Raw genomic sequence first — 22,197 nt, 5'->3', positions numbered from 1 at the left:
CCCCCCCCCCCCCCCACCCCACCCCCAAGGCAAAACAGCATCATAATCGCTATTCCCTTCCCTTCCCCAGGATCCGCCCTCAGCGTTTACATTTACAATCCGCTGATCTGGCATCCCGGTATCTCAGGAATCCACCTTCTTCGGATGCTAACTGCCCCTCACAGAACGGTCCTTAGCCTCTCTCTGCGTTTCCCCAACGGTGCCTCCCGGCCTACAAGCCCTCCTGCCCAGCTCCCCCACCAACGGCCCACACTGCAAATCCGTCCGGGCTCATTCCCCTATTCATGACTTCACCGAGGCAGGAAAGGCTCACAGAGATTCCCATCTGCTTCTCCGGGTCCATCTTTTTCAGTAACCCCAGGTTTGAACTTTCAGGCCCTGTAATTACTGCTCGGACTTATCATTTGTCCCTGGGCTGGATGCGGGTCTCTTTTGGGAAGACCTGGACTTGCCATTCCACCCCTTCTGTTTGCGCTGGACAACCCAACGCAGTTAGTGGTCGTCCAGTCTCTCCTCCGTATGCTGATACAGCACACTTCCAATTAGGACTATTTGCTCTTAGGTCTGCGCGTGGCAGCGGGCACCCCCGGAGCCAGGTGTGCAAGGCAGGGAGCGGGCATCCAGGGCGGGGAGGGGGGCGCGGGAGTGCCACGGGACAAGCCTACTTGCTAACGGACGTTAGGCAACAAGGTCTATTTCAAACCTGAGGAAGGATCCAAATAAAGCAACCGACTTAGTGGACCTACTTCTAACTGAAGCCACCAAAAGACGCGATGGGGCCNTTCGTTCCTTCAGGTTTTCCAGGAGTGGAAGATGTGGTTTGTGTGCCTTCGCCCGGGTGTATGTGTGTAAGTGGGCAGGGATGACGGCGCAGAGAGGTGGCGGTGTTGTTTCAAGGTTGGAGGAGAACTGGGGAGTTACCCGGCCCTGGCTGGGAAGCCCGAGTGTCCAGACTCTGAGCTGCTCCAAGTGGCTTTGGGGTTGGGTGAGGGCTCCAGCGCCACGCCCTGCTTGCCAAGCCGAGAAGCACCCGACTTAGCAATTGTGTTTGGTTAGGGGAGGGGGCCCTTTACCAAACATGTGTCATAAGTTATTTCTTGTCGTGAAAGTACGTTAGAACTTGAATCGTATTCCCACACTCAGGTAACAAAATTTGTTAGTAAACTCGCATAGGAGCCTTTTGAAAAGCCTCTTTATTAGTGTACTTAAATGTATCTTACTGGTTTATGTATCTCTGTCTCTATGAATACAGTATTATTACAAAACGACTTGTGACTCTTCAGACATTATTTTTAGACCTTGACTTTTTTCAGAGCAAGAGCCATGCCTTCTACGTCCATATGTTCCTATGCTATGTCCCTGGAACACAGAAGTTATTCCCATGTTTCCACTGAATGAATGAATGTGGAGGTGATCACACACTTGTTGCCTTTGGAAACGTTTATTTTGCTGGGGTTTTTGTTTGTATTCCAGTTTCTTGGCCCATACAGACTTTGCTTAGGCTTCGTGTTTTTTAGCAGAGTTAAAGGACAATTCAAGAAGAATCTTTTGCTGTCCTTCCAAAACTATCTTCCCCTGAAAGGTTAAAATTATATTTGGCGTATTGCGATTAGGCATTAGAATAACTTGTATTCCAGCCTTAAATACTTACTACCTAAGCATGTTTATCCAGAGTTATTAAGAAGAGACTTTCTAGTGATTGTTCGGAGTTGATAACCGTTCCTGTCTTAATCAGAAGGAGGACATTGGGAGTCACCACTGTTTGGAAAACACGGTACTCACAGAATTGGTTACAGTGGCTTATTTTTCCCATGGGGACATGGAATCCTCAGACATTCTGGTATGACCTTGGCATGATTTACCAGTAGTCACTTCCACACTTCTTTTCAGAGATCCAGGTGTTCTCTGGTGTGACCGCTGAATGTGCAGTCATCTGTATCCCTTATTTTGAAGTAGTTCATACAACACTTCTTTGCAGGGCTTTCAGGGAAAAAAAGGGCTACTTCTAGAGAAGAATCTTGTCCACATTTGTGTGTGTTGGGAGGGGGGAGAATTTTTGTCTCTAGATGGTTGGGTTATTCTCACTTTAGGGGGGTCCAAAAAATAAATAAATAAATAAATAAATAAAGTGCTGATATCTTCTTTCCCCTCCAAATGTCTGATGGCGGTCCTGTACTGGTTTTCCAGCTCAGCTTCTGCGGAACATAAATAAACATACCAGAATCACTTGTGTATGTGTATCAGTGTTATACACACTTGCAATCGTTAGTGGATGGGGGGCAAGGGCGATCACTTTTCAGATACTACGGTATTTTTAAGGAGGGAAAAGATAATGATTTGGAGGAAGTAGGGGGACAATTTATGGTTTTTATTGTTGTATATAATGTTTTAACTCTCAGACACTAGGGTGAGGGAAGACTGCAGTTTCTTATCTCCGAAACGTCACCACTGTACAGAGGTCGGATTTTTCTTTTTTAATTGAACAGCCCTCTTGGTAATAACAGTCTGTATACATTGATTGCCTGCCAAGCGTTGTGGTAAGAGCTTTTGTTATATTATTTTTAATTTCCACAGTACCTCTGTAAGATAGGCAGTTTTCCTGTACTTTCTAAGAGTAAGTAAAGTTATTATTGGCTGGAGGCTAGTAGCTAGTAATTATTAGAGTCTGATTTTGAAAGTAACAATTTCTGAGAGCATTGCATATTGCAGTTAATCCTAAAAGGCTGAGGAAAAGCAAGATTCTGATTGAGCTGAGCTTCAGGAACGTGAAGATAATGGCCCCTTCAGCATTCTTGGCCATCAAGTGGGTGCTGGGGTTACTTCTTTTTATCTCCAGCGGGTCTACAAATACAGCGTTCTAATCTGCTATGTGTGCCATGATGGAAGAATGGTTGGATATTGTTCGGATAGGTGTCCTGGAGGAGTAGAATATTAGGTACTCAACAGTGGTGTCGATGCTGCTTCTTACCTCTGAAGCACCTGAATAATCCCTACTCGAAGGGACTATGGAAAACCCATTTTGTAGTGACCTTTCCTGAAATCTTGGTTTTTTAGTTCTTTCGTTAAAGGAGTTGGGAGTGGTGGAGGTTGTCGGGGAATTGGGAAGAATGGTAAAAGAGGCAGGGGTGTCCTGGGTCTGTTTTTACCATCTTGGACCATGTCATTTTCTCTCTGGGTTTAGTGTAGAGGCTTAAAGATGGTAGAGCTCTTGTAAGGGTCTAATTGCTATTCAGTGCTGGTAAAATTCTCTTCACCCTTTCCAAGCCTGTGCAGTTATTTTTTTTCTTTCAAAAAATGCACTTTTAATGGGCTTAATTTGAAGGAAGTGTTCATCTCTTGGTTTAAAAAAAAAAAAAAATAAATGTATGTAGCTCTAAGTGAAATATGGCTCAGTCCCCAGCTCCCATTAGTAATAGTTTTTCTTTTTTTCCTTTGGGTCTAAGACACCTTTCTTACTACCTTATTTCACTCCTAAGGATTTGGCTACAATATAGAAAAAAAGGATATTAAAGCTCTATGAGTTTTAGAGGTCATGGGAATATACTTTAGAAGAGAATTTGAATCTTTGATGTAATTATACCTGAAGGTACAATTCCTCAACATCAAGAATGTAGTCTGTACAAGCCAAAATCAGCAAGCTTACATAAAATATTGTCATATTATTCTTAAAGGCTTTCACAGTTAGAATTCTCTATCAGATGCGATAGCCCTTAGTGCTTGACACACACAGTCTCCTTTAAGTCTGAGGTCCAGTTGGGTTGCTGAATTCCCTTATTAAAACTAAAGATCAGAGTTTGACAATGTCATGTTGCAGAATAAGACGTAGCAAGATTATGCAATGACTTCTACTCCCAGATGCGTTGTGAAGGATGGGCAAAGATCCCCAGTTTCGACAAAGATCATGATTGTAGTCCTCTAAGCCACAGGGTCCCTGCTTTCTAATGCAGTTGAGTAGCTAGCATGGTAAGTAATTGAAAATGGAGGTTGCCCACTATTGGCTGCAAGTGCTTTAGTTCAGCTGCCCTGTCTAGGTCTGTTCTGGCTTACGGCAGCAGCCTGTCAGCCTCTTGTGCCCCCCACCGCAATCTGTTGTCCACACTGGGTTAGAGCAGTCGTGACACTCCCCAACTTAAAGCCCTTTCACAGCTCCTTCTTTTTTTTTTTTTTTTTAAATATTTTTAAATGTTTTATTTATTTCTAGGAGAGAGAGAGAGAGACAGCGTGAGCAGGGGAGGGTCAGAGAGAGAGGGAGTCACAGACTGAAACAGGCTCCAGGCTCTGAGCTGGCAGTCAGCACAGAGCCCGATGCGGGGCTCGAACCCACGAACCGCGAGATCATGACCTAAGCGAAAGTCGGACGCTCAACTGACTAAGCCACCCAGGCACCCCTTTCACAGCTCCTTCTTGCCCGGTAATAAAATCCCAACTCCTTTTATCCCTAATCTCATATGAAAAACTTTTAAGACCTACTCCTTACCTAACTCTTTAGCGTCATCTCTTCTCCTCCAGGATATTCTGATCCAGCCTTCACCAGGCTTCTAGAATGCTAGCGTTTTCCTAGCCCCCCATTTCCACTTCCGTAGTTAGCTCTAGCCATTCCTCCTTATCCCAATTTAGTATATGCCTACTTGTCTTCCAGAACTCAGTTTAATATCTTGATTACATTATTTCTCTTGATCTCCTCCCTCAAACAACAGGAAACCAGCCAACCAATCAAACAACAATCCCAGTAACTTTCGAGACTGGGCTGGTTCCTCCTGTTATGTAACTGCTAACATAGCACTTACCACTATGGACAGCGCCTTCATTAGTCCATTGTAAATTTTGTTGGCCACAATCCATAGTAACCTCATAACTACATACATAAATACACTCTTAAAAGCCTTCACAAGGGGCACCTGGGTGGCTCATTCGGTTAAGCATCTGGCTTTGGCTCAGGTCATGATCTCACAGCTCATGAGTCCAAGCACCACATCGGGCTCTGTGCTGACAACTCAGAGCCTGGAGCCTGCTGCGGATTCTTTGTCTCCCTCTCTCTTTCTGCCCTCCCCCACCCCCCCAAAATAAACATTAAAAAAAAAAAAAAAGCCTTCACAGGCCTTTGTCAGAAGTTCCCAAACTTTCTTAGTTCATGACATCCTTGTCATATCAATAATTTTTTTCACAGCATCCCTAGGTCAAAAGAAACACCTAACGATTTATTAAATTGGCCCAGACAACTTAGTAATTATTTATGTCCTAAAGATTTAGTAGCTATTTGAAAAAAATAATACACATAAATTCAATAACTTTTTTTCTTAACTGCAGAGTATTCCATGGCTTTTTCAACCTGTGTCCTGTACTTCAACATTTAAGTAATTTCCAATATTTGTCAATTATCAATGATGTTATTATGAAAATCTTTACATATGTGTGTCTTTGTATTGTTGGAGATAAATATTAAGGATAAATGCATATATAAGACTTATTAGATATTGACAGATTCCTCTCCTTAATGGAGCTCTACTATTCTGAATACCTTCCAGCAGTGTGTAAGAGTGCCGCAGCCTCACCAGTGGACTATATTGTCAAGTGTTTGAATTTCTGCCAATCTAATAGGTGAGAAATGGTATCTCACTATAGTTTTAATTTGTAAATTGAACATTTTTTGTATATTAAAGGGTCATTTTTTCACATTTTCAAGTGAAATGTTCATGTTACTTGCCCACTTTTAAAATAATTTTTGGTCTTTTCCCCTCAGATTTTAAAAGTTCTCTTTATTTAAGAATGTTAACCATTTAGGGGCTCCTGGGTGGCTCAATCTGTTAAACGTCAACTTTGGCTCAGGTAATGATCTCATGGTTCTTGGGTTCAGGCCCCACATCGGGCTCTGTGCTGACAGCTAAGAGCCTGAAGCCTGCTTCGAATTCTATGTCTCCTTCTTCCTCTGCCCCTCCACCGGTCACTTATGCTTGCTCTGTCTCTCTCTCAAAAATAAACATTAAAAAATGTTTTAAAAATGTTAACCATTTAATTTTGATGTATGTTGCAGATACTTTGCCCGGTCATCTTTTGGCATTGCTTATTGGGTTTTTTGGACATAGGAAACTCTAGTGTAGTAAAATATATTAATCTTCAATTTATTGCATCTGAATTTTTAGTCATCATTAGAGAGTCTTTCCTTATTCTCAGGTAATTCACCCATGCCTTCTTCTAGTAGTCTTATAGTTTCATTTTCCGCATTTAATTTTCTGATCCAGTTGGAGTACATTTCTGTATATGGTGTGAGGAATGGATATCATGTTAATCATTTTCTACATGGCTATCCAGTTGTGCCAGTGCCATTTATTTTTTAAAAATCTTGGTTCCCTTATCATATACTAGACTTTATATGGAGTTCAGTGTATTTTAGTCTGTTGGGCTGCTCATGCACTAGTGCCACACTGTTTTAATCATTGAGGTGTTGTGTGTGATTTAGTGTCTGGTGGAGCAGCTCCCCATTGTAACGCGTCCTCTTCCATGTGGTCTCTGCTAGTCTTGCGTGTTTTACCTTTCCGTATGAACTTTGGCATCAGTTTGCTAAGTCCATTCATTAAAAAGCTCATTGCTATTTTTATTGAGATTGCATTAAACTTACAATTTAACTTAGAACTGATTTCTTGATGGTGATGTAGACATCTTAACCTAGAACAAGCAATGTTTTTTTCATTTTCTTAAATCGACTTTTGTGTCCTTGGAGAAAGGTTTATAGTTTTCTTCATATAAGTTTTGAACATTTCTTGTTAGGGTTTTTCCTAAGCATCTTATCTTTTGTTGTTGTTGCTATTATAAATAGAGTTATACATTATATCTTCTAACTGGTTGTTATTCACGTACATGAATGTTGCTGATTTCTGCATGTTTTCCTACTACTTTGCCAAAGTCTTATTATTTGAGTTACTTTTATCATTGCTTCTTTTAGGCTCAGATACGCTGTCATGTCACCTGTAGAGATTTCAATCCTTTCTTTTCCAGTGGTTATGCCTCTAAATGTTTATCTTATCTAATTGCATTGATTAGTATCTGCAGAACATGTTAAACAGCGATATAACAGTATCTTTAATAAGAGATGCTGATTGCTTTATTGTATCATTTTTTCTGTGGATATACAAAAGTGTACATTCTGCTGGATATTACCTCAGCTGTAGAAGTGTCTTGCAGAGACGCTGTCTCTGTAGGAGATACTAAATGGAGATGCATGTGGTGAGAGGCAGGAAATACTGACTTCCCTAGTGGACAGAGCAAAGTACAAATTATAAGCAAGGTAAGGCCTGATACAGTTTCCCGGTTCACACAACCAGTCCCACGTTTTGTGCTGAACTTTATTGCAGTCTTCTCTCAGCCAGTCCTGCTTGCCATAGGGTGACCTCCTTTTCTCCTCTAGGCTGAAGCTGCCATGGGTCTGTGACCATCTAAGGATTCCCTTCTAGGCTTTCACAGTCTTTTTTTCTTTTTTTTAATGTTTTTTTAATGTTTTTTTATGCTTTTTTAATGTTTTTTTATGTTTATTTCTGAGAGAGAGCGAGCGAGCGAGCCCGCTGGAGCAGGGATGGGTCAGGGGGAGGGAGGCAGACAGAGGATCCAGAGCTGCACTGGCAGCAGAGAGCCTGATGTGGGGCTTAAACTTACAGACCATGAGATCGACCTGAGCTGAAGTCAGATGCTTAACCAACAGAGCCACTCAGGAGTCCCTAGGCTGTCTCAGTCTTAAGTGGTTTCCTTGTATTGTAGACAGATAAATTAGGCTTACCTTTTTATTGATGCAGTCATGGCTTGGGTCCTTGGGTCTGTAGGTCATATAGCAAGGCAGCTTTATAATTAAATGAGCTTACCCCTGGGAGTGACCTAGAGTACACAGATGTGGGGTTGTTCCAGACAAGTTTGTAGGGCCTGGATCATCTGTTCTTTCTCCAGAATTCGTTTTTGAAGACCCCGTCTTCTAGCTAGAAGTGATGTGTTTGTGTGGAATCAGGCATCCAGCATACGTGCTGTGCACATGTCAATTGTGGACACGCACCAGTGCTGCCTCCCAAGTTCTAGAGGTGCTTTCATTCCACTGCCGTCTAATGCACCCAGAAAGCTTAAATAGCACGTTTTCTGTACATTCTTATAATTTCACAATTATCTAGTTCATTTGTGACCTTTTAGTCCACATCCTGTTGTCTGTCTTTGTCATTCTAAGCTTTTCCTGTCCCAGGAGTGCTGGGAAGGGTGTTTATTAATTTCTTGTCGTCTGTGCTGAGGTGCCCTTCCCCGCAAGTCCCTACAACTGTGGGTCCGTGGCCTGTTGTCAGTCTTCACGTTTCCAGAAGCACTGGTAGGCGGGGTGTTTAATAACTCTCTGTGTCCGCTTTGAGGAGCTCTCACTCACCAGCCGTTTGTCCCTCTCCACTTTTCCTGGGGCCCCCGTTGCCTTTTTCTCTCTGGGTCATGTTGCCGCACTGGCGTGCAGTTTGTGGGGTGCCTTGCCGTGAAGACCCTCAAGTCTCACCCTCGGGACATCAACCCACTGGCACCTCGATGGCGGATCTTGGGCAGGAGGCTGGTTTTTCTTCTCTTCCTTTGTCTTCTCCCACCCCCACCTTTTAAGTCTGAGGACATCCTGTCCCCCCGCGTCCTTCTGCAGAAGACATTTGTCTGTGACAGAAAATCTCCATTCCCGGAGGCCTCTGGCTACCCTAGTCTTAAGGTTTGGATTCTTGGTAACTTTCCCACTACCCTGTTAGTCTCCAGGGTCTCCCTACCTCACGTGTCTGCGTCATACGACTAAGATAATTCTCTCTGTCTTTTATTTCATTTATTCTCATTTACTGCTGCGGGTTTTAGTAGCTTTCTTAGTCCTTCAGAATAAAATAAAACTTGGTCATGTGCTCTGCCTGTCTCCTTTCATCATTTGCTTTGGCTTAGATCATAAAACCCATTCTTGTCTCTATATTTTGTTTTGTTTTTAAAGTTTATTTGGTTACAACTGTTTAAATTCTTTGTACAGTAACTGGTCATTTATATTTTTTATTCTATGAATGGTCTTTTTATGTCTTTTGCGTATTTGAAGGGCATGGGCGCTGGATTTCTTGTTTAAATAACAGATTTATTGAGATGTAATTCACATATCACAAAAGTTACTCTTTTAAAGTTTAATTTAGTGGTTTTTAATACAGTCACAGAATTGTGCAGCTGTCACCATTATCTGATCTGACAACATTTTCATGACCCCAAAAAGAAACCTCAGGCTCATTAGCCTTCCCTCCTGATTCCCTCCACCCCCAGCCCCAGGGAACTACTGATCCACTTCCCATCTGTACAGATTTTCCCATTCTGGACATTTCTGGATTCCATAAATGGAATCCTACAATATGTGATCTTTTGTGTTTGGCTTTTTTTTTCACTTAACATAGTATTTTCAATATTCAGCCATGTTGTAGCATGTATCAGTACTTCATTCCTTTTTACGGCTAAATAATGTTCCAGTGAATAAATATAGCACATTTCGTTTATCTGTTCATCCATTGATGGACATTTGGGTGCTTCCACTTCTTGGCTTATATTGGATAATGCTGCTATGAAAATAGATGTACGTGTTTCTGCATGGACATGTGTTTTCATTTCTCCTGGGTGTGTGTGTATATATATATATATATATATAGGAATGGAATTAGTTGGTCATATGGTAACTCCACATTTAACATTTTGAGAAACTGCCAAGCTGTTTTCTAAAGCACCTGCACCATTTTACATGCTTCCTATTGGCGTATAAGGCCTCCCAGTTTCTCTGCATCCTCACCAACGTTTGTTATAGTCCACCTTACTAATTACAGCCATCCTAGTGGGTGTGATTATCTTCTTTCATCTGCTAGAATACTTTGTCTAACCTGCCCTGTGTAGTGAAGTAATGTACATCGCAGCATATCATGTCTTTTTCTTCTTAGACATTTTAGTTTGAGGTCCAATTCCAAAAATGTTTTCTTTATTGTAAAAACTATAAATGTGGCTTTTTGTTAGAACTTCTAAGTAAACTTTGGTTTTGATTCATAACAAGATTTCTGTTTTACATTAGTGTGTCTGATGAGTTTCAAGCTGTTACAATTTTCAGTTGTTAAAAGCACACTGTTACGAATTGTGGCATAACAAGTAGACAAAGTGCCTAAGTTAGAGAGTGAAGGGAATCATTCATAATGAACACTGACAATGTTTTCAAGAATCGTTGGTGCGGCATTGACTCCAACATTGAGGAACACCGATTATAGACACGAGTAACCCAGAATGGTGCTATGTTTACTCCTGTGTTTGTATCCTTATTCTTACTGGGAAGATAAAGAGTGTAACTGACTAAATTTTTAAAAATGAAACTGAGCACTTTTGTGTACATGTTCTCATTTGATCTTAATACCAGCCAAGGCATATAGGTGGGATGGGTGCTCTTTGGGAAGGGAAAATTTATTGACCTTCGTTCAAAATGTTTTATTGAATGTACCTATAACTTAGAGATTTCCACATCAACTAATAAGTATGTTGCTTTGTCTTAAATTATTTCAAAAAGTATTGGTTAACATCAGAATTTTCATAAAACTCTAACTTGTTCTCAGCATAGTTATTTTATTTTTTAGTTCTCATTTGTTCCCTGTTATTATCTGCATCTTAACAGTTATAGAATAGAGGTGGCAGTATCTATACCTCAAATATGTGCCTCTTTCTGAAATGCATAGAAATCTGCATTGGTGATTCTTTTACAATTTGGTTACCTTTTAAAATGAGAGTGCTCTTCCCTGGCCCCCCAAGATTGTATTTTGAAACATTTCCAACTTACAAAAAAGTTTAAAGAGTAGTATACTGAATGCCTGTATTTCCCAATTGTCCTCTCTTCACCAATTACTGATTATTATTTTGCCGTATTTGCTTTATCTAAGTATAGTATAGATGCTTTTATTCTTCTCTAATTTGAAAGAAATTGGAGACCTCATGAAACTTCGCCTCTGTGTACTTCATCTTACATCTTCTGCGAATAAAGGCATTCTCCCTTATCATCATAATACTGTTGTTTAACACATAAGGAAGTTAGTAATAATTCCATAACATCATCTGTTATGTAGCCCAGATTCAGATTTCTGTAGTTGCCACCGATTGTCTTTAATAGCTGTTTTTCCTCTCATCCAGGGACCAGTCAAGGTTCGTGATTTCTGTTTGCTTATTATGTCTTTTAGTCTCTATTTCATTTTTTCTAGTTAACTTTTTCGAGATACAATTTACATATCATAAAATTCACCCATTTAAGTTTACAGTCATTTTTAGTAACTGGTTGTGTAACCATCACCAATATCCAGTTTTAAAACATTTTTGTCACTTCAGTAAAGTTCCTTTGCCCATTGTAGTTAATCCCCATTCCTACCTCCAGCCCCAGGCAGCCGTTAACTTATGTTCCATCCCCACAGATTTGCCTTTTCTGGGCATTACTATAACTGGAATCATACCATGAGAAATCTTTGGGATTTTTTTTTTACTGAGCATAATTGTTTGCCGGCTCATCATTTTTTGGCATGTGTCACTAATTCTTTTCTTTTTATTCGTGAATAGTAGGTCAGTATTCCAGTTAATGGATATACTGCAATTTGCTATCCATTTTCCAGTTGGTGGACATTTGGATTGTTTCCCTTTTTTGGTTATTATGAATAATTTTGCCGTGAACATTCATGTGCAAGCCTTTGTGTGGACGTATGGTTTTATTTCTCTTTTATATACCTAGGAGTAGAAATGCTCAGTCATATGGTACATTTATGTTTAACCTTTTAAGGAAGTGCTAAACTGTTTTTCCAAAGTGGCCTCGCCTTATTTTGCGTTCCCACCAGCAATGTTTGAGAGTTCCCATTTCTCTGCACCTTTAACAGTGGTTATTCGTCTTTTTAGAAATTATTATGGCCAGTCTAGTGGGAATAAAATTGTTTCTTGTTGTGGGTTTTTTTTTTTTTTTTGCATTTCCTTATTTCCCTAATGACTAATAGCGTTGAACGTCTTTTCATGTGTTTATTAGCCTTCACAAATTGTCTTTGGTGGAATGTCTACTCAAACCTTTTTTCCTAGTTTTTAAAATTGGGTTATCTTGCTATTGAGATGTCAGTTCTTTGTGTGTTCCAGTTACAAGTCCTTCGTAGATAGGTGATCCGCAAAGATTTTCTCCTGGAGAATGCTGCGTTTGGTTTGTTTTGGTAATGATGTTAACCATGAACCTTGCTTAATTTTTCTCATTCGCTATGGGGGCTTTTCTAGACAATTGGAATAAAAGCTAAATCTTTTCTTAATTCTTCCACGTGTCTAGCTAGTACAGAAGTAGAATAGACAATGACAGTGATAGTCACCGCCACCTGCGTTTTGCAGTTAAGCAGTGAGAGACTTCCTTCGGAACCCTGAGAAGCAAGTAGACACACTGGGGGAATTAGGGCTCTTTCATCTGTAAGAGGCAGAAATCCAGTTTAGACCCGTAAGCAAAGCAGAATGCCAGTGTTCCTCACTTCTTCAGCTCTGCTTCTTTGGCCGAACCTTCACATGTGGCCGCGTTGATCTCCAGATTCAGTTCTTCCCGGCTCGGCAGAAAGAGCCAGTCTTTCCCCCTGGCCCAAGAATGGAGTACTCTGGCCAGGTTAGGTCTCTTGCCCTGCTTCTGAGAGATGTGGAGCATCTGGATTTGCAGTCCTGTCTTAACACGGGAAGGAAGGAGTCGCTCCTTCTAGAAGGACGGACGCCAGCAGACAGACTATGTATATGTTTGCTTCTTCAGGGCTGCCAGGTCATTTTTTTTGCCCACTTTTATGAAATGAAACCAAAAGTAATGAATAGAAAGTTGATACCTGGAGTTTTGGGGAAAAAAAACACATTTGTTACCTGATTAATTTTAACACTAAATTAGCCTTTACATGTAGTACTTTATCTTATCTAAACAAATTCATGTGGTGTGTGCTTTAAATGAAAACATTTCATATCCCCCTTCCCCCTCCGATGGAGGCGAGAGGCAACCGACCTTAGCAGTGATAACAGCTTGGTAACTGTGGCTGATTGTTCTGTACATCTCTCGAGAGTTCTTTCCTGTAGTGCTCTTTAGCTTTCTGAGGGGGGCTTTTACCCATCTCGGAGCGCCTACATTCCTACAGATTGCTGAAATCCATTTTTTTATAATTAGTTTTCCTTCCTCTCCTCTTTCATTTACTTGGATTCTCAAACTCTGTCAGTGTCCATATGTTGAATGATTCATCTTTGAAGTGATTTTTTTTTTAAAGTAAGGCTAGTTCCCAGTTCTTTTCGTGATATTGGGTGTGTGATGTATATGGTGGTGGTGACGACGCTGTTGATAAAGTTGTGATTTTCCTGCTCTAAAAGGAAATAATTGTTATCACTTAAGTGTTTCTTATCTAAAGTCTTTAATAGCTCTGACTGCTATATAAATACCATCAGGAAGTTGAACAAATAACTGGATACTGTGTGGCTGGTGGTTGCCTCCGTGCTCTTCCAGTACTCTTTAGGGTTTGTTTTCAGCATGAAAGTCAAATGCAGAAATGAGAACTTGTGGTTTGGGGCTGTCTGTATCAGATGTATCATCTCTCATAGAATTAGAAGAGTGTACCTTGAAAGGTTTCCTAATGTATTCTTCCACTATTTACAAAAATCCCCTCAGAACTACCCAGCCACTAGCCATTGCTTAACCACTTGTAGTGATCTTGTGGAAATCTGGGTCATTTTTAGATGTGTTCACTTAAAACTTCATTCTTGGGGTGCCTGGGTTGCTCAATTGGTTGGGCGGCCAGCTTCAGCTCAGGTCATGATCTCATGGTTTGCGTCCAAGCCCCACGTGTGGCTTTCTGCTCTCAGTACGGAGCCCACTAGAGATTCTCTGTCCTCCTCTCTCTTTGCCCCTCCCCCGCTTGCACATATTCTTTCTTTCTCTCTCTCTCTCAAAAATGAATAAACATTATAGGGCACCTGGGTGGCTCAGTCGGTTAAGCGTCCGACTTCGGCTCAGGTCATGATCTCACAGTTCGTGAGTTCGAGCCCTGAGTCGGGCTCTGTGCTGCCAGCTCAGAGCCTGGAGCCTGTTTCGGATTCTGTGTCTCCCCCTCTCTCTGACCCTCCCCTGCTCACGCTGTCTCTCTCTTCTCTCTTTCTGTCTCTCTCTCTCTCTTTCTGTCTCTCTCTCTCTCTCTCATAAATAAACAAAACATTTAAAAAAATGAATAAACATTAAAAAGAATTCTTTCTTGTTTTGAACTGAAGTGTATTATCCTGTGACTCCTCGTTGTTCCTAGTTTGCTCTCTGAAGAAGCACTTAGTACACAAACCTATTTTTGATCCCTTGTTACACAGTGCATCTGTTGTCCGAATTGAGAACAGTCACTTTACAGACACCTTTCTTCAAATAACTGAAAATAGCAGTGATAATGACTGCTTTGCTGGCTTCCCAAGTGTCTGCCGGCTCGGGCCATACGTCCCTCATTTCTTTAGTTCTTAACTATCCTGATCGCAGGCTTCCAGAAATCATATCATAACAGTCACTTCTTTTGAGGTCAAATTTTACAGTCAAATATGAAACACTTCAAGAAGGAGGAGGAAACTAGAATCTGTAAATTTCCTTCTGTGGCCAATCTCTGACCCTAAACAATTTCAGATTCCTTATTTCCATTTAATTGTCCAGATAATCATATGAGGTAGACTATGAGGAAACTTAAAGGCTACGCTATTAAGAATCAGGAAATAAAGTTTAAAAACAAATGGAAAAAAAACAACATACGTTTAACCAGCCAGAGTAGAAATGCATAGTCCTAGCTCTGAAGGCTGGGACGAATCTGGTGCTCACAGCCATCTTTCAGAACTCTTACTTTATATCTAACTACAGTAAGCTTGGTAGTTTACATCCAAACAATTTTTAGGGGTGAAGGGGTGCTGCTGAAAGCAAGTATGGGGGCAGCAGTGATCAATGAGGAACAGCTCTGAGAGGAAGGGAAGGGGCAGGAAGACTTAGAAATGATAATAGGAGAATTCAGAATTCCACATACTAAGACTATTAAATCCAGGCAAAACTGCCCCGGATTCATAATAGCCTGTAAAAACAGGATGATTGTTGATCATTATAGTTCTGAGCTATCAAGGAATTGTTTTTTTTTTTTAACTATTCAGTTAAGTCGAGGAATTTGTGAGGCATACAGTTCTGAGTTCAAAATCTTTGTTGAATACACCTCAAAAATTAAAATACCATCCTACGTGGATACTGCTTCTGGTGGGCCAAATCACTTGTTTTCTCATCGATTATCATCTCTCTGTTAAATTCCCATGATGATTATTTTTTTAATGTGTATATGTTAAGCGTTAAGTAAAATAAGGTACTCAGTAAATCGTAGCTATTCACTTGTTGATGATTGAGTGGGGGAGGTGATCTATACAGTTAGAGTTTGTCATTTCTTGTAACTTTGGCTGAATTACCAAGGTTTTCCCACCTCAGATGTGTTAAGGTTTATCACAACTTGACTTCTCTTTGTGTGGTAGCATATTCTGGTCTACCCCCCCTGCCATCAGTTGTTAAATATTTAGAGAATGCTGTTATTAGACTAAGCAAAACATAGTTTAAGGTTACATATAAAAATGTATGTTAATACTTAAAAAATTATCTGGTTAGCAGTTACTTTCTTTTGGATTAGGAACTACAAGTATAAGGTTATATTACTCCCGAAATACTGTAGGTTTATCCTTCGTCTCCTCTTCTCCCAAACCCCTGCTGTTCGTTTGGTTGCGGTTTTGCTGTAACTAGTCCAATAGCTACTACCCTTTATTCTTCTAAGTGTTAGCTGGATCAAATCTTACTCCATCTTTAAATCTTTGATACAAATATTGACAATTTGTTTTTTAATCAAAAAAGATTAAGATGTACAATGCCCACATATTTATGGGGTCTTCTTTTTGGCTGTTTAAAACCTAGTAGTAATCCTTTGTCAGAGCGTTGCTACCATTGAAGATTATAAAATAGTAAGTTTATCTATGTTTTTAGTGAAATTTTAGTAATTTCATATTAAGAACAGTTGGTCATGCATTGTAGAATGTCTATCATTACCTGACACATTAGTGAAAAACGTAGGAAACCCACCCTCTGCTTATAAATTACTTTGTGCTGTTTCTTGATGTTTGGCGGATTAAGAGGTAGGATACATCTAGACTTTTCAATGACTTCCCTTATAAACTAGACTAGTTGTAACATCATTTGGGTTGAGAACTCAGGATTAATTTTTTCAACTTACTGTCAGTGTAAAATATTTTCACTTATATTAAAATGTTTGGGCCAGGGATACATAGTAGCAAGTTTCCTTTCTGTAGCTTATTTCTGCTATATCTATTAGTCAATCAACCTATGTTTCAAGTCTATGGTGTGGAAGGTGGGGCAGGAGGGTTTGAAAGAAGAATTCCCTTTTAAGGCCATCATATGAAAGTAATTTTGAGATGAAGATTTCTACTAATGTGTTTTCTTCATTCCAAAACTGGGACACGTTGGCAATAATGTTTCGTAAATAAAATAAATAAGGGAAGATTGATGGTATTTGAGGTTTTTTTTATAGGTTATTTTGTCCATTCTTTAATATTTGAAGCTGATAGACATCCATTTATTGTCAGTAGGATGAAAAGTTTTTGAGAGAAGTTTAGAACGTCTGGGGAGAGACAGTCTGGTGTGGTGACATGAACATAGGTTTTACTTAACAAAAAGTGTGTTGAATGAATGAGCACCTGTTGTGTGCGAGGTACTGTGCTGGACACATAAATGGACGAGCACTCAGCCTAGGCTTAAGTAACAAGGAGTGTTTTCCCCATGATTACCAGGAGGATGAGCTGGAGTTTGGTAAAAGAAATGGATCAGGTTGAATTAGATACTGCGGGTTCAGGATCAGGTAATCAAATTCATGGCATGAATTTAGAATGAGTGCTGCATATTCCTGAGGAGTGAGGAGGGGAAAGCAAAAAGACTCTGAGGGAGAGGGTTGGGAGGGGTGTAGAGAGATCCTAAGGGCCCCCGGCTCAAGCCCTTGGGAGCCATTGAAAGAATTTAGGAAGTGTTATGATCAGATTTGCATTTTGATTGTTCTCTATAGCAGTGCTTCTGAAATTATCTTTGGTGAAGAACTATTTAAAAATTTTCCAATATGTATCATACGTATTTACATATGTATGTTTGTAAAATACAATACAAATGAATTACTAGAAAAATGAAAATTTCAAAACAGCAAGCCCATTTTAAAAGATTGACAGGATACCTGGGTAGCTCAGTTGGTTGAGTGTCAGACTCTTGATTTTGGCTGGGATCATCATCCCAGGGTCGTGGCATCAAGCCCTGCATCAGGGTCTGCTCTGAGGGTGGAGTCTGCTTAAGATTCTCTCTCTGTCTCTCCCTGTCTGTCTGTCTGTCTCTCTGTCACTGTCTCTCTCCACCCCCCTTGCCCCTCTTACCTGCTTGCATGTGCACTCTCTCTTAGAAAAAAACAACCGAAAAAACTCATTGAAAAAATAAAAGTTAGACTGAACAGACATAAAATTACTCTTAGGTTCTCTGTAAGTTTCCAAACATACACTCTCAAATTTGTTCTTTCTTAGTCATTAACTAGTTAGGTTTTGACTACCTCTGCCACAGGGGAATTATCTCTTTTTGATCATGTGCCCCATCACTGCAAGTATTCTAGAAACTCCCATGTATATATTTACTTTTAAATCACATACATGTACTGCTGTGCAGTTATACAAAATCCATTATAAATCATAAAATATAGGTTAGAAAATAATGGGAGGTTATATAACCTATTTTAAACTTAAAAGTTTTATTAATAGTGTAAAAATTTTTGTTGGCACTAAAGCATTGTTTAGTAAAAGCACTGTAGTCAAATGTGCTTTATTATAACTTTTGCAGGTCTTATTCATACACCAGGTAAATAGTATATTAAATCTTCATGTTGTATACAATTTGTCAACTTTACGTAAACAAAGCTGGAAAAAATAGGTAAAAAAAACAAGTACTTTTTAGGCCCTCTTGCAGGTGTTTGGAGATATGGTAGACCATAATATATGAAAAAAAAAAAATCTCTGTTCATGTGATCTTCATTCTAGTGAAAGTTAACACTTTGTGAAAGGGTGATTCAAAGACTTGGTTTTAGGTGCGGTCTGTTTTGTATTTGTCTTAATGCTTGTCACATTTGAAATAGATGCCTCATAAAGATACGGATTTAAAAAATGGGAGAATGGGGGCACCTGGGTGGCTTAGTCGGTTAAGCGTCCGACTTTTGCTTAGGTCATGATCTCGCGGTTCGTGGGTTCAAGCCCTGCGTCGGGCTCTGTGCTGCCAGCTCAGAGCCTGGAGCCTATTTCAGAGTCTGTATCTCCCTCTCTCTCTGACCCTCCCCTGCTCATGCTGTCTCTCTCTCTCTCTCTCCTAGAAATAAATTAAAAAAAAAAAAAAGGGAGAATGATGTTGTTAGATGTGTGAGCATAATAATACAGTTAATTTTATCTAACCATTAAGGACAGATGATTAATGAAATGTCTTGCTGATTTCCATTTTCTCTGATGTCAGTTCTTGCAGACTTATCAAAACGTGTTTCCTTTTTGTGTGTATTTGTAATAAATGTTTTCAAAATCCAACAAAACTATAGATTTAAACAAGTTAGAAATTAATTTTCAAGTTAGTGTTCAGATGAGGTTATCTTTTAAGGTAGGCACATTTACATTCATAACAGTAAAAGCTTGCCAACCCCTGGTGTATTCCATTCACTGTTACCACCCTGTCTTAATCACTGTAGCTATGAAAGAAGTCTTCACAGTTAGTAGAGAAGGAGTCAGCAAAGGTTTTCTCAAACAGCCAAAATATTAAATACAGGCTTTGCAGGCCATGTAGTCTCTGTTACAACCATTCACCTCCGCTGTTGTAATAAACCACAGCCATAGCCCATATGTAAACAGAGGGGAGTGGCTACATCCCATTAAAACTTCATTTACAAAAAGAAGTGTTTTGCCATAAGCCTAAAACTGCCCTAAAAAATAAAGTCTGTTGGGTCACCTGGCAGGCTCGGTTGGAAGAGCAAGTGACTGTTGATCTTGGAGTCGTGAGTTTGAGTCCCATGTTAGGCGTAGAGATTACTTAAATAAATATTTTTTAAAAATAAGGTTTTTTAAAAAAGAAATACAGACATAAGAAACAGCACCACTTTTGTGTTGTTCCTGTGGAAAATGCATAACTTGAATCTAATCATCAGACAAAACTCAATTTTAGGAGACAGTCTATAAAATAATTCGTCATCTTCAAAATTGTCAAGTTCATGAAAGTCACAGCATGAGAAATCACTCCAGACTGAAGGAGGCTGAAGAGATGCAACAACTAAATGCAACAAATGATTCTAAGCCAGTGCAGAATCTTCGATAGGGTCTGAGGATTCTATCAAAGGACCGTGTTAATGTTCATAGCCCAATGGTTAATGACCGTATTGTGGTTTTTCCAGATTGTCCTTGTTTGTTGGAAATAAACTCAGAAGTGTTCAGGTGAGATGAAGCAACATATCAGCAACTTACTCTTAAATGGCTCAGGGAAAAATCTTTCCGTATTGTACTCATAACTTTTCTATAAATTTGAGGTTGTTTCAACATTAAAAAAAATACGTATCATTAAAAGTAAGTAAAATAAGCTTATTACAGCAAAACACCCAAGCAGCCTAGTTTGCGAATCACTGGGTACTTGAATGCCTGTTCTTCACAGTCGTTTTGGATATTGTTGGTGTTACTGTTTCCATACAAATTTTAAAATCAGTTGCCAATTTTCACCAAAAAACCTGCTGTGATTTTTATTGGGATTGCATTAAATCTATAAATAAATTTGAGGAGTGGCATTTTTTTTTTTTTACAGTAATGAGTGTTCCAATCCATAAACTTGAACTAAAGCATTCTTTAGGTCTTCTTCAAGTTTTTTCATCAGTGTTTTATAATTTTCTATATAAAGTTTCTTTGTGGTCACCATCCTCCAAATTGCCCACCAAAATTGTTGCTTCTTGGTATTCACATCCTTTCACACTGAATAGGGCTGGCCAAATGACATTGTGTGACTGCCAAGACTAGGCCATAAAAGATATTTTGGCTTCCGCCTTGCTTTCTTGGATCACTCATCTGGAGAAAGCAGTGGTTATGTTAAGACAACATTTAGGTAGTCCAGTGGAGAGGCCCAGATAGCGAAGAACTCAGAGGCTTTCTGCCACAACAGTGATGTGAACGAGCTATGGTACAAGCAGAATCTCTCCAGTGTGTAAGCCTTTAGATGACGGCAGCTTGAAAGCATCTCGATTGTAGCCTCATGAGAGTCTGAGCTAGAATCACCTACCTAGGCTGCTCAAACTGTAGGATAATAAATGCTTGTTATTTTAAGTCAGTAAGTTTTAGGGTAATTTGTTGTGCAGTAACAGACAACTGACACAGTCAGATACATATTTTTAAGTTTTCATTCTCAATTCTATTTCCTTTTTTGTGGCAAAATACATATGTTATTTACTATCTTAAGCATTTTAATTGTACAGTTTAGTGGTAGTAAACACATTCACACTGTTATGCAGCTACCATCAATCCCCGTAACTCATTTCATCTTGTAAAACTGAAACTCTGGATTGAATAAATAACCTCACATTCGCCTCTCCTCATAGTCCCTAGTAACCACCAGTATACTTTCCATCTTTGTAATACTGACTAGTCTGACTAGTCTGAGTACCTCCTAGAAATGGCATCTTACAGTATTTGCCTTCTTGTGTTAGCTTACTTGGCTTTGCACAGTGTCCTCGAGGTTCATTCATGTGGTAGCATGTGTCACAACTTATCTGCTGTTTTGGAAGCACCTGGGTGATTCAGTCAGTTAAGCAAAATCCTACTCTTGATTTCAGATTAGGTCATGATCTCACAGTTCCTGGGTTCCTGACAGTGATTCCTGGGTCCCTGCTTGGAATTCTCTCTCTTTCCTCTCTGCCCCTTCCCCGCTTGTGCATGTGTGCATTCTCTCTGTCTCTCTCAAAATAAGTAAATAAACAACAACAACAAAAAAAAGAACTTATAAGAAATAAACTTAAAAAAAATTATTTGTTTTCTAAGCCTGAATAATAATATTCCATTGCACATATATATACTGCATTTTGCTTATTCATCTACTCGTGGACATTGGGCTGCTTCCAGGCTATTGTGAATAATGCTGCTATGAACACAGGTGTACAAATATCTCTTCAAGACCCTGTTCTCAGTTCTTTTGGGTATAAACCAAGAAGTGGAATTCCTGGATTGTGTGGTAAGTCTAGTTTTAATTTTGGGGGGAACTGCCATACTGTTTTCTACGGTGGCCATGCCATTTTATATTCCCACCAGCAATGCACAGGGTTCTGATTTCTCCACATCTTTGCCAACGCTTGTTTTCTGGTTTGTTGATTGTAGTCATCCAACCAGAGTGAGATGGTATCTCACTGTAGTTTTGATTTGCATTTTCCTAATAATTAGTGATGTTGAGTATTTTTTTCATGTACTTGTCAGCCATTCGTTTATCTTCTGTAAAGAAATGTGTTTGTTCCACTCCTTTACCCATTTTTAAACTAAGGGTTTTTTGTTGTTGTTGAGTTATAGGAGTTCTCTGTATATTATAGATATCAATCCCGTATCAGATACATGATTTGCAAATATTTTCTCCTTTTCTGTGGGTTGCCTTTTTACTCTGTTGATAACATCTTTTGACGCACAAAATGTTCTAATTTTCCTGATGTCCAGTTTGTCCATTTTTCTTTTGTTACCAAGGCCTTTGGTGTCAGATCCAAGAAACCGTTGCCAAATCCAGTATTGTGAAGCTTTTGTCCTGTGGTTTCTTCCAGGAGTTTTTATTGTTTTAGATCTTACATTAAGACCTTGATCTGTAATTCGTTTTTAAATATAGAAGCAGAATGTTCTAAGTGTCGTATTTTTAACAGTTTTGCTAAATTCACTTGTTAATATTGATAATTCAGTTCTTTTGGGATGTTGCCTATGAATAACCTGTGTTGCTTCTTCCTGTCCAGTGCTTTGCCTTTTATTTCCGTTCTTGCTTTATTGCACTGACTAGAATTTCCAGGAATTTACTGACTGGAAGTGATGATAGAAAGCAGTGTTTTCTAATCCTTCATCTCAGAG

At 39.5% G+C, this 22,197-nt stretch overlaps 1 long non-coding RNA gene across 1 annotated transcript in view; it reads right to left on the bottom strand.

Moving 5' to 3' along the window:
* LOC144245774 (uncharacterized) overlaps positions 1 to 777 on the bottom strand; it is a 25,201-nt gene extending 24,424 nt beyond the window's left edge. Inside the window, exon 1 of the long non-coding RNA XR_013339414.1 lies at positions 747 to 777. This is a non-coding gene — a long non-coding RNA (uncharacterized LOC144245774). The remainder of the gene's footprint in view (positions 1 to 746) is intronic.
* Between the last annotated feature and the right edge of the window lie 21,420 nt (positions 778 to 22,197).

This window comes from Crocuta crocuta, unplaced genomic scaffold, assembly GCF_008692635.1.
Source record: "Crocuta crocuta isolate KB4526 unplaced genomic scaffold, BGI_CrCroc_1.0 scaffold108, whole genome shotgun sequence".
In the NCBI taxonomy this organism is placed as follows: domain Eukaryota; kingdom Metazoa; phylum Chordata; class Mammalia; order Carnivora; family Hyaenidae; genus Crocuta; species Crocuta crocuta.
Note: the sequence above shows the minus strand (reverse complement) of the source record. Positions and strands in the feature narration are given on the sequence as shown.